Below are 13,473 nucleotides of genomic sequence, written 5' to 3' on the forward strand. Positions count from 1 at the left end.
CAGTCCTAAAGGTCTGAGTGACATTTATTGTCCATTTGATGTCAAAGCCCCATGGTGAAAAGGATTCCTGTAATTCAAAGCTACCTATCTATATTTCTATATCTTAGTTCAACCCCTTCTCTTCCTATCACTGTCGGTACTCTACTCTGCACCACTCTTCACCACTCTACACTACTGTACTCTAAGACACTCTACTCTGCAACATTGCACTCTATGCCATTGTACTCTGCACTGCTGCATTCTATGCCAATGCACTCTGCAGCACCCTACTCTACAGCACTATGCTCTACACCACTCTACGCCACCCTACTCTGCACTGCTCTATGCCTGTGCACTCTAGGCCATTTTGCTGTACTGTGCACCACTGCACGCTACACCACTGTACTCTTTGCCACTCTACTTTGCACCACTCCACTCTGCACTACTGTACTCTACGCCACTGCAGTCTACTATGCTACACGTTAATCTATCCCACTGCATTCTACGATGCTGCATTGTACGCTACTGAATTCTATGTCACAGCACTCTACACTATACCCTGCAAAACTCTACGCCAATGCACTCTACACGAGTTCACTCTACGCCCCTCAATTGTACTCCACTTCACTCAACTCCATTCTATGCCACTCCAATATACGACATTCTATGCCACTCCACTCTACGAACCTCTACTCCACTCTTTGCCAGTCCATTCTACGACACTCCACTCTCCTCTCCACCTCTCACCTTTAGCCATGCTGAACAGCAAGCAGCATGTTACACAAGATTTTTTTGTCCACGAGAAAACAGTTGAGCAAACTCAATTTGCTCTATTTTTGCCCTATTTTGCTGTGTTTTCACAAGACAGATGAAACAGTTACATCTTTCCCCCACTTTTAGAATGTGAACGTTGAAAATACACTTAAAACCAGCTTTCTCTTGCACAAATAACACATTTATAAACAAAGATAACCCTCGTCAATCATATTCTCTTCTTCCTTCCTCATAAGAAAAATAATTTCCACCCAACAAATACAGAGTGCTAAACTAAAGATAGTTTGCTTCCAGGTTTAGCTAGAGCGGGTCTTGGATACTCCTCACACCCAGTGCAGTTTACATTGAGAATGAAGGCGGGACCAGCATTTCCATATCAACCGATTCTCCCCACAACTCTGATAGGATGAAAGCAGCCTGAACCTTATGACCAGCAAATTGATTTCCCTTACTTTCAATGCACTGGGGAAGATATGGGCGGGATAAGAAAATTTCAGATCTATTTCCCTGGACATCAAGTAATTATTGCAGGACAGTTCTCACGTTGAATGAGAACTCATATATTTTCTGAAACCTATCATTTGTTGGCATTTTGCACTTTTTACATCCTATTGCAAGATTCAAAACATACAAAATAAAATATAAAATAAACAGGTATTGTTTAACAAAGGGATTGTTTCATAACTTTGAGACTGATTACAATTGTAACCAATGTTTCTACTGGACGGTGAATAGTATTATAGTTAGACATTCTTGGAGAAACTTACAACTTGTAGCTATAATGTACTCTTCATCTAGTAGTTTTATTCGTTAAAATAGCCAATTTCCTCAAAAGTATGTAAAGTAAAAAAAAATGTGTAATGTGGAGCAGAAAAGAAACATTACTGAGTTCACCCCAAAATCAAAACACATGTAGAACCTCTGAGTAACCGAGTGCCCCCTTTTGTTTCCAGGTGGAAGTTCTAGTTGACCTCTTACCAACGTTTTCTACTAGAAATAATGATGTCGTATAGGACGCTGGATCTTAAACAATTGCATCGTTCTATGAAAATGTGGGCATATTTCAAAGCACCTGATTTAAAGCTTGGAAAATGTATACCATGACCACATGCAGCAAATCATAGGAAATATAAAGCGTTGACAGGTGAGTAGGGCTTAGATACAGGGTTAGGACGCTGGGGCATGGTTTGGGAAGAGTTTAAGGTTATGGTTGGATTTACGTTAGGAATGGGGTTTAGTATTAAGATGCAGGGTCATGATTGGGCTACACACGAGGATGTTGGTTTTTAGGCTTAGCAGTAGTAACTTTATTTGGAGACATGTTAGGTTTTTACTATTATTTTCTTCCTATGCTTTAAAGCGGAAGGGTTGTCCTAAAACCAAAATATTAACTGAAACTAATCGACGCCATAATCACCAAAAGCCAGCTCCAAAATGCAAGTGAAATGGACCAGCCGTTTCTCCATAGCAGTGGAGATATCCAAAAACTGACATAGCAGCAACTGGGCCAAGTACAAACCATTTGGCGCTGCTCCGAGGGAACTGCTCTGAGGTTGGCTGAAATGATTCCAAAAGACAGAAAAGAGGTCCAGGCTACAACGCACTGACTCTTGGGACATAAACGTGTTCATAAAATAGCTGACTCCCTGTTGACTGCTAGGGGCATGTTTATGAGGCAGTTTGCGTCATGTTTGCACCATGCAATGTGGTACATGCTTGACTCAAACCCCAAATGTGATTTATGAAGCCACGCGTGGCCCTGAGTTGCTTCATGAATCTGGAGTAAAGCAACGCAGCCCAAATCGCTGCGTTGCCTTACTCTGCCCTGGGGAGGCGTCCCATAGGCGTTGTTGGGTGTTCCCAACCGACTCCAGGGGTTTTATCGCATCCCCAGATTTACCAGAACTGGTAAACCTGGGAATGCACAAAAATGCTGCATCATCCCAGTGAAGGTGGATGTCTCCTTGTTACTTCCGTTTTCCATGCTGCTGCATTCTACAGCACACAAAGATAGAGGAATATGCCTCAGGGGATTGCTTTTTTTGCGAAACAATCCTGCACAGACCCCTCCCCCCCCGAAACTGGGTGCAAGGGTGTGTTGGCGCTAGGCAGCCAGAAGGGGCCAGCATAGAGTCAAAGGCAGCAATACGCTGTACTGACTGAAATAAGGCACATTTCTGACCTTTCCCTGCCACCCTGTGCAGCGCAGCAAAGCGACCGCGTGACAGTATCATAAATATGCCCCTTATATAGCAGGCTTAATTCAACCTTTCATCCTTCCGGACCGACAAACTGAGCTAAAAAGCTAACAATGTCGGCGAGTCAGGCCCCTCCCGGAGCACCAGTAAGTGACACCTCCGAGGCGTGCCAGCTCCACACGTGCCAGCTGCACCTGCCCCAGCGCTTATAAACTCCAGTCTCGCATTCCCAGGGCCGGTTCAGAGCTCTCCCCCCTCACAGCCGCCAGCCCTCCTCACTCACTGCACACCATGGCCGGAGCAGCAGCGGCAGTGGCCAAGCAGAGGGCCGTGGCCGAAGGCCTGGGCACCAACGAGAACGCCATCAAATACCTGAACCAGGACTTCGAGGCGCTGCGGAACCAGTGCTTGCAGTCCGGGGTCCTGTTTAGGGATGGCGAGTTCCCTGCATGCCCTTCGGTGGTGGGCTACCAGGACCTGGGACCGAGCTCGCCCAAGGCACAGGGCATTGCATGGAAGCGGCCACCGGTAAGACGCGTGTGGCCACGCTAATCTTCTGTTATTGTATGCCAGTGCTTTAAATGAGCCGATACTGAGTACTGGCACTTTTTCAATTTCTCCCACTGAGTACCGGCACTTTTCCTCGAACAAGGAAAGTATCGGTCCTCATGAGGCCCTGGAATTGACGGGTCGCCCTCCATTCAGCAATCACCTGGTACCTGGGCAGCGCCTTGAACACAATCACAGTGTAAGCCTGGGCTGGGTTGCACAAGAGAACAGCTGCTTTTGTTACCAGTCCACAGTGATCTGCAGGGGCTGCTCCCGAAGTCGTCAGAGCAGGGGCGCGGCTCAGGGAGTTTATTGTATCCTTTGATCTTGCACAGTGAGCAGAGGTGGCTGTAAAACCTAATGGACGGGGGCCTGTGAGGCATTGTTCACGGTAATACAGGGCTGCAATGACTCTTATTTAGCAGAATTCGCTGTATGTAAACTGCTGCCATTAGACTTTTTAATATATTTTCGCCAGTACACGTGTCCCAAGACAAAATGTTGAGCACTATGCAAAAGTCAAAAACTTGATATTGTGGATCTACAAAACAAAAACAAGCATTTTTCCAGTAAAAAAACACTTTTGCCTGTGGAGGTATTTTTAATATGCCTTGGACATAAGGAAAGAAAGTTTGGGCTTGCTTTCACCATCACTAAACATCGCTCCACAACTGAATTGCCTATTTGCTTGTGTAACCAAACTCGCTGAGCCCTAGTGTATCGACCTTGAACAGAAGAGAATCCAGTGGAAAATGTGAAATGCTCTTTGATCAGAGATGTTTGCATCCCGCGCTAAACTATCTGGGCTTATACGTCACAAGGAAGTATAAGGCTGTATTTGTAACAAAAGTCAATAAATGTAATGCATTACTAGGTAAGTGTGTGTAATTCACACACAATGTATTGCACACTGTGAGGGCCTGCCAGAAGCAGGACATTTTTCATCTATTGTGCACCCCCAGGTGGTCGTTGGTAAAAGTTATTTTGGTACAAGCACAGAAAACATACTCAATTTGTACTAAGCCCCATTTCTTGACCGGGACTTCATGTCAGTAGTCATATTTCGAATCCGAAAGACACACTTGCCATTTGTAACATGATGTGAATGTCTGTTCCTTTTCTTTTTAATATTTATTTCATCGACAATTGAAAATGCAAGAATAGATTTGACATTTCCTGTAGTAAATATATGAGGCATATAATGTAAATTATTATTCAAAATTAACACACATGGGATCACCGAAAATACTGCAAAGTAATGTCAACAACAGATTATAAAGCAATTTGAATAATCCAAGGGAGAAGTTTATTAATTATTCATCACCTGTGCTGTCAGAGATCACCGTGTGTGTTTTAATTACATAGAGCAATCAATCAATCAATTTGTAAAGCGCGCTACATACCCGTGAGGGTTTCAAGGCGCTGTGGTGGGGGAGGGGGCTGCTACTGCTCGAAGAGCCAAGTCTTGAGGAGTTTTCTGAAGGAAAGAAGGTCCTGGGTCTGTCGTAGATCCGGCGGGAGGGTGTTCCAGGTCTTGGCGAGGTACGAGAATGATCTGCCGCCGGAAAATTTGCGCCGGATGCGGGGGATGGAGGCGAGGGCGAGGTTGGCGGAGCGGAGTTGCCGGGTGGGGGTGTAGAAGCTGAGTCTGTTGTTCAGGTATGTTGGTCCGATGTTGTGGAGTGCCTTGTGTGCGTGGGTGAGGAGCTTGAAGGTGATCCTCTTGTTGACGGGGAGCCGGTGAAGGTCTCTTAGGTGGGGGATGATGTGGCATTGGCGAGGGATGTTGAGGATGAGTCGGGCGGAGGCGTTTTGGATGCGTTGGAGGCGCTGTAGGAGTTTGGATGAGATACCAGTGTAGAGGGCATTGCCGTAGTCGAGTCTGCTGCTGACGAGGGCCTGGGTTACTGTTTTTCTTGTTTCTGTTGGGATCCATTTGTAAACTCTGCGGAGCATGCGGAGGGTGTTGGAGCAGGAGGAGGAGATGGCGCTGACCTGCTTTGACATGGAGAGTGAGGAGTCAAGGGTGAAGCCGAGGTTTCGTGTGCTGTCGGTGGGTGTTGGTGGGGGACCCAGTGTGGTCGGCCACCATGAGTTGTCCCAGGCGGAGGGGGTGCGCCCAAGGATGAGGACCTCTGTTTTGTCCGAGTTCAGTTTTAGCCAGCTGTCTCTCATCCAGTCGGCGATAGCTTTTAGTCCCTCGTGGAGGTTGATTTTGGCGGTGTGCGGGTCCTTGGTGAGGGAGAGGATGAGTTGGGTGTCGTCGGCGTAGGAAATGATGTTGAGGTTGTGCTGACGGGCCACTTGTGCGAGGGGGGCCATGTAGATGTTGAACAGCGTCGGGCTGAGGGATGAGCCCTGGGGTACGCCGCAGATGATGTTGAAGGTTTTGGATTGGTACGGGAGGAGGCGAACTCTTTGGGTTCTGCCGGCGAGGAAGGATGTGGTCCATTCGAGGGCCTGGTCCTAGATTCCTGCTGCGTGGAGGCGGGATTTTAGGGTGTGGTGACAGACGGTGTTAAAGGCGGCTGATAGGTCTAGGAGGATGAGGGCTGATGTTTCTCCATTGTCGAGGTGGCTTCTGATGTCGTCTGTGGCGGCGAGGAGGGCGGTTTTGGTGCTGTGGTTGCGTCTGAAGCCGGACTGGGAGGGGTTGAGGATGTTGTTGTCTTCGAGGTACCGGGTGAGCTGAGTGTTGACAATTTTCTCGATGACCTTTGCCGGGAAAGGGAGCAGAGAGATGGGCCGGAAGTTTTTCAGGTCCTTGGGGTCCGCCTTTGGTTTCTTGAGAAGGGCGTTGATTTCGGCATGTTTCCATCTTTCTGGGAATCTTGCAGTTTCGAAGGAGATGTTGATGGCTTTCCGTAGGTGTGGTGCCACGGCTGTGTCTGCTTTGTTAAAGATGTGGTGTGGGCAGGGGTCTGATGGTGATCCGGAGTGGATGGAGTTCATGGTCTTGCAGGTTTTGTCGTCGCTGATGATGGTCCAGGAGGTCAGTCGGCTGGAGCGGGTGGAGTTCGTGGTGGGTGGGGTAGGAGCGTCCGGAGTGTGAGGGGAGTTGAAGCTGTCATGGATGTCTGTGATTTTTCGGTGGAAGGCGGTTGCCAGGGCGTCGCATAGTTCTTGGGAGAGGGTGATGTCGTTGACGGTGGTGTTTGGGTTGGAGAGTTCTTTTATGATGCTGAAAAGTTCTTTGCAGTCGTGGTCGTTGTTTTCTAGGTGGGTCTTGAAGGAGGATCTTTTTGCTAGCCTGATGGGTTCGTGGTGTTTGCTTGTGGCATCCTTGAGTGCCGTGTGGTTGTGAGGTTGTGTGAGGCGATGTCAGGGTCGGTGGGGTTGACAGGCGGTTTCTGGGCTAGGGCGTTGGACAGTTGAAGTTCGGTGACTTTACCCCATCGTCGGCGGGGTGGTTGTTCGGTGAGGTGGTGTTCTTTCTGCTTCTTGAAGGTGAAGTGGACGCAGTGGTGGTCGGTCCAGTAGAGTTCGGTGGTATGGTTGAAGGTGACATGGTTGCTTGTGGAGAAGATGGGGTCATGGGTGTGATCGGCTGTGTGGGTAGGTGTGTTGACGAGCTGTGTGAAGCCGAGATTGGCGAGGTTTTCGGTGAGGGTGGTGGAGTTGGTATCGTTGTTGTTTTCGAGGTGGAAGTTCAGGTCCCCGAGGATGATGTAGCCCATGGCGGCGAGTGCGTGGTTGCTGGCCAGGGTGGCGATGGCGTTGCTGAAAGGTGCCCTGGGTCCTGGGGGTCTATAGATGAGTGTTCCTCTGAGCGTGGTATTGGGGTCCATGCAGACTTGGAAGTGAAGGTGTTTGGCAGCGCTGAAGGAGTCGTCCAGGGTGGTTTTGACTTCAAGGGTGGCTTTGTGGACGATGGCTATGCCTCCTCCGGTTCTGTTGGTGCGGTCTCGGCGAGCAACTTTGTTCGGGATGGCTATGGTGATGTCGGGTGCTGAGGAGTCGTTCCACCAAGTTTCGGTTAGAAAGGCCGCGTCCAGGGAGGTGGAGTCGAGCAGGTCCCAGACTTCGATGGTGTGCTTGCGTGCTGAGCGGGTGTTGAGGAGTATGCAACGGAGGTGGTTGGTCTTGATCCTAGGAAGTATGTGGGCTCTGTTGCAGGTGAAGCTACAGTTGTGGCAGGAGAAGGGTCCGTGCGTGCTCTTTGGAGAGGCCTGGAAGCAGGTGGTGTCTTGGCTGGTGTTGAGTGCGCAGAGGGTGTTGGCATTGTAGCGAATGCTGGTGGGGTGGCTGTTGCTGAGGCCAGGGGTTCTGGCACTGGGCGTGGTCCAGGCGCGGACGGGCGCAGATTGGCTTGCCTTTGGTGCGCCTGTGGTGTGCCAGCTGCGCGGCCACGCCGCGGCTGCCATAAGAGGAGGGGAGGGTGGGAGTGGCAGCTGGGAGGCGGGAGGGCCTGACAAATGAGAGGGCTGGGGGTGGGGCCGCAGGGGACGCAGCAGAGCTAAATTGGCAAAACAAAGCGGTGAGAAGGAGGGGGGAGGCGGGAGGGGCCGCAGGGGACGTAGCGGCGGGAAATTGGCAAAACAAAGCAGTGAGAAGGAGGGGGGAGGCAGGAGGGGCCGCAGGGGACGCATCGGCCGGAAATTGGCAAAACAAAGCGGTGAGAAGGAGGGGAGAGGCGGGAGGGGCCGCAGGGGACGCGGCGGCAGGAAAAAAGCAAAATCAGGAGGTGGCAGCAAGGAAAACAGGATGGACCGCGGAAGGCGGAGCGGGGAGCGACCTGCCTGCAGTAGCAGGGTCAAAGGTCGCTCCCTGTCACCGTGCCGCGGCTGCCATAAGAGGAGGGGAGGGTGGGAGTGGCAGCTGGGAGGCAGGAGGGCCTGACAAATGAGAGGGCTGGGGGTTGGGGCCGCAGGGGACGCAGCGGCGGGAAATTGGCAAAACAAAGCAGTGAGAAGGAGGGGGGAGGCAGGAGGGGCCACAGGGGACACAGCGGCCGGAAATTGGCAAAACAAAGCGGTGAGAAGGAGGGGAGAGGCGGGAGGGGCCGCAGGGGACGCAGCGGCAGGAAAAAAGCAAAATCAGGAGGTGGCAGCAAGGAAAACAGGATGGAGCGCGGAAGGCGGAGCGGGGAGCGACCTGCCTGCAGTAGCAGGGTCAAAGGTTGCTCCCTGTCACCATGCCGCGGCTGCCATAAGAGGAGGGGAGGGTGGGAGTGGCAGCTGGGAGGCAGGAGGGCCTGACAAATGAGAAGGCTGGGGGTTGGGGCCGCAGGGGACGCAGCGGCGGGAAATTGGCAAAACGAAGCGGTGAGAAGGAGGGGGGAGGCGGGAGGGGCCGCAGGGGACGCAGCGGCGGGAAAAAAGCAAAATCATGAGGTGGCAGCAAGGAAAAAGTGATGGAGCGCGGAAGGCAGAGCGGGGAGCAACCTGCCTGCAGTAGCAGGGTCAAAGGTTCCAGATAACCCCATTAGACCCCTTTATTGTTTCCATCACTCCGTCCACCAGTGCTTTTCAACACATAAAGTGGAATGTTGAAAGGCTGAGCCACCAGCAGCAATTTCACCAGTGTCTGTTTCAACATTTCTCATCCACTGACAGCGAGAGAGAGAGAATTTGCTGCTTACTGAAGTTTCACAAAGTATGTCCCTCGGTAAGCCACTCTAGTTTCAATATTTGACAGAAATACCCACTAGTGCAGAGAATGAAAAGAGAGCCAGATGAATTGATCACTTTACTTTGCAGCTGAGCATTCACTAATCTTGAGAAACAGGTAGCAGGGGCCGCTCTCTTAAGTAATTTCAAGGCACCATGAGTAGCAATACAATGGATAACTCTGGTGGGTAAAGCATTTGCTAGAAAGATCTGCGTGCATTCTAATCAAAGGTTCAACTCACCATAAAATTGCACAGAGGGGCAATGTGCCTGCTGGAAATCACAGTATGCAACATGTAGATCACATATTTGTTTTTTTTTAATGTAGATAGCTCAGTTGGCTACTGTTTGTGTTGCATATATCCCTGTGCTACTTGTAGATCACAAGTTAACATCCTCGTAACATAGCTTAGTGAGTTATGACCCTGCATCAAGGACCTGATTCCAAGCAACAAGGCATATATTTAGAACCTTACTGGTTTTTACTCAATCGTTTCATATTTTAAGGTTGCTAAAAAAGGTAACTTTGGGTAGTGATAAACACGTATTAGTTAGTGATGTGAATGGTTATTAGCGTGAAAAAACAAATGGACAAATACATCTGATATTCTAACAATGCAGCAATTCCACAAGTGTGTCCCAGCAGACAGCTCCACAGGTGTGTCCCAGCAGACAGCTCCACAGGTGTGTCCCAGCAGACAGCTCCACAGGTGTGTATTACCAGACAACTCCATAGATGTGTCCAAGCAGCAGCTCCACAGGTGTGTCTAAGCAGCAACTCAACAGATGGGTCCCTGTAGCAGCTCAATAGATGTGTCCCAGCAGTAGCTCCACAGGTGTGTCCAAACAGACAGTTTCATTGGTGTGTCCCCGCAGCAGCTCCCCAGGTGCGTCTCAGCAGGCAGCTCCACAGGTGTCTCCCTGCAGGCAGCTCCACAGGTGTGTCCCAGCAGGCATCTCCACAGGTGTGTCCCAGCAGGCATCTCCACAGGTGCGTCCCAGCAGATAGCTCCACAGGTGTGTCCCAGCAGATAGCTCCATAGGTGTGTCCCAGCAGGCAGCTCCATAGGTATGTCCCAGGAGGCATCACCATATATGTGTACCAGCAGCAGCTCCACAGGTGTGTTATAGGAGCAGCTTCACAGGTGTGTCATAATAGTAAGCTCCATAGGTGTGTCCCAGCAGTAGCTCCACAGATGTGTCCCAGCAGGCAGCTCCAAAGGCCCCAATCTCCTGCGCCAAGCTGCCTCTGGATTACCTCCCCCTATAATCCTTGGCAAGGCTGTGGAGGTGAAGGTAGAAGAAGGCATGCATTTGTTTTACCAACCATGGTAAAAGGCACCAAATGACCAAAATAGAAAAAAAAACAGGGAATCTATCACTGGAGACAAAAAGCTACAGTTGGAAGGGATGAAGTGTACATCTTCCATTGTATATTTAATTGAAATTCATGAGAAAGATTGATTGATAATCTATTATTTTCTAGAGTGCACTACTACCCAAGATTGGGTGTCCTGGGGTGAACTGAAAAGTTAGAAATGCAACTGAATCAATAGTCAGAGAGAAAATAAGTAAAAGCCTTGAGATATTTCCTTAAAACGAGATAAGAGGGAATGGTCCTAAATGGTCCTAACTCAGAATGGGAGCTTATTCAACAGCTGACACACCAGAAAGTGAGAGGAGCATCCTGCTTTCATTGTCTTATTAACTTACAGGAACTTTACCAGCTTAAATCAAGCAATCCAAAACGCACACAGGAACATGCAAAACACAATAGCAATATACTCAGGACCTTCATTGATCAAGAAATTAAATAAAAAACAAAGGGCCTCATTACAACCTCGGCGGTCTTTTATAAAGACCGCCGAAGCTGCGGGAGCCAGTATACCGCCAGTGCTGGCGGTATTTCTGACTCCATATTTCGACTTTTCCGCTGGGCCAGCGGATGGTAACAGTGTTACCGTCCACTGGCCTAGCGGAAAAGTCACATCAACATTGCAGCCAGCTCGTAATAGAGCCTGTGGCAATGCTGATGTGCAGTGGGTGCAGTAGCACCCATCGCACATTTCACTGCTCGAAATTCAGGCAGTGAAATGCGCGATGGGGCTGTGCCTTCCCATAGCGGTGTCTACAGACTTGCAGCTCTGCCCTGGTTGATTACGACCGCCGGGACCGCCATGGCGGTATACACCGGTCCCGGCTGTATTACTGTGGCGGAAGCACCACGGTCGTGATAAGGCTGGCAGTACCGCAAGCCTGTTGGCGGTACTACCCCCACTATAGCCCTGGCGGTCACTGACCGCCAGGGTTATAATGAGGGCCAAAGTGCTTTAACATGCATCTCTTGTTGACAAGCAACCAATGAAGAAAACTGAGATGATGGGAGATAGGTTCAAACTTATTAACTCTGCAAGAAGGTGGGCAACTGCATTTTGAATTACCTGCAGCTTAGCCAACTGTTTCCGAGGTAGTCCTAAATGGATCAAATTAAAAAGATCAGCCCTCAAAATAACATAGGCTTTAAGGAGAAGGACTTTAAGAATGAACATTCAAGAAGAAACCTGTTAAGAGAGATGTTCCTGGAAAGAAAGTTTGAGTCAAATATGACTCTTAAGATTATGCTGTGTACTCAAAGGTGTAGGTGGTGACCCAGCAACAGCGGCCACCAATACCCATTCTAAAATAAGATCTCACCGAATACCTGGACTTTAGTTTTGGCAAAATGTAGGGCTAGGAAATTCAGCACCATCCATTCTGCAATCTTATTCATAAATTCTCTAAATGTGATCTTTAATGTGTTTGAAGTCTGGTGATTAATTGAGTATTGAGAAAGATAACTCAGCCATAGAGTAGTCACAGTTTCAATTGTGGACTGACACAGATTATGGCCTTAGGCCAGGCCCTGTACCCAGAGCCATTGCCTACCGCACACAGCCAAAGGATATACATGGTAAACTCTGCTCTGTGACCAGAGGGAGTGGGTGCAGGCTACAGCTGAGAGCAAGATCATGCTTCTACTTCCTGCTTCACGTAGCTGAAAACTATGTACAGTGGGTGTCAGGAGCTGGATGCAATGGTTTGGACCTTCTTTTCTTGTCTTGACATCCAAGAAGTAAGTGGTGACTCTTTCCTGTAGGTACAGTGGTGCCCATGCATAGAATAAAATGCATTTGACAGCAGGCATCTTCAGAGCAAAGGTACCAAAATTCAGTCAAGATTTTCAGTTTGCAGGTGCTTTCAGAATACTGAAGACCTCCACTGATCTCAGTGGGCCCCCTTAAGAACTTGGATTTAGGCAAGAGTCCAAGTGTGACTTTAAACATAAGTATGTCTGACATGGTTAGGGTTACTGCGACCATCCAGATAGTTCTAGCATCAAAGAGGCTGGGCAATTATCTAATAAGCAGAAAGAAGAGGAAAAATCAAGTTGTCTCTGAATGGCTGCATTAAGGCAGATGCATCCTCCCCCTGGGACCAGGACCAGATAAATTGCAAAGTATTAGCCTAATCAAGCCAGCATGTATCTTACTTTAAGGGCACTGACAGGAAGTCAGAGCTAACCAAATTACAGCCTTCTTTTGCAATTTGATATCTTACTCCTTTCGGAAATAGGTGCATCCTTTTGCTTTCTCCTCTTCTTTCCACCTAAAACAGGATGAATTAAACCTGACAGTGTCTTTTGCAGATTTGAAGCAGACAGCAATAGCCTCTTTCCTCCGGTTGGTAGGTAGTGCCCTACACATCACAGGAAAGGAGATAAGGGGTTTCAGGTGCAGCAGGCAAAGCTAGCATAGTACAGAAGGGAATCTCTGTCATAATTCTCCAGAGAGCTAGTTTCAGGGCCACGTTACCCAGAAACAAAGGACATGCAAGTTATCTCCCCCATGAAGAATGAAGGCATCCTGTAGCTAAAGCATTCATCTTGTGCAGAGTCCCACACCTTTTTTCCTTTCTGGACACCATTTGCCATAAACGCAGTCTTCGGGCTTACACACAGCAAATATGTAACACAGTACATACCCCAGGGTAGGTAGCTACGCTATAGTTGGAATAATAGAGGGAGCAATTGGTTGCTCCCAATGCTTAATTTGCAAATAAAAAGGTGCTGGGGCTCAAAGCCCTCCTCTTAAACCTGCGCTGCTGCAATTAAATCTGCGAACACGGAATACTGAGGCAGCGTAATCCTGATGCCATCTCTGACCCCTTCAATCCATTTAAAGCCGCTCCTTGCCCCTTCAGCTCACACCTGCAGCTTTCTGCTTTCTCTCATCGTGACGCTTTTCGTTTTTATCTTCCTCCGTCTTTCCCAAACGTGTCTTTTGCTCGCAGCAAATGCTTGAGGCAGAAGACTAAGCACCGGCCCT

General features: G+C 49.0%; 1 pseudogene; it reads left to right on the forward strand.

Moving 5' to 3' along the window:
• Positions 1-3,208: 3,208 nt before the first annotated feature.
• Positions 3,209-13,473, forward strand: part of LOC138297229 (calpain-8-like) — a 186,947-nt pseudogene continuing 176,682 nt past the window's right edge.

This window comes from Pleurodeles waltl, chromosome 5 (genome assembly GCF_031143425.1).
Source record: "Pleurodeles waltl isolate 20211129_DDA chromosome 5, aPleWal1.hap1.20221129, whole genome shotgun sequence".
NCBI lineage: Eukaryota > Metazoa > Chordata > Amphibia > Caudata > Salamandridae > Pleurodeles > Pleurodeles waltl.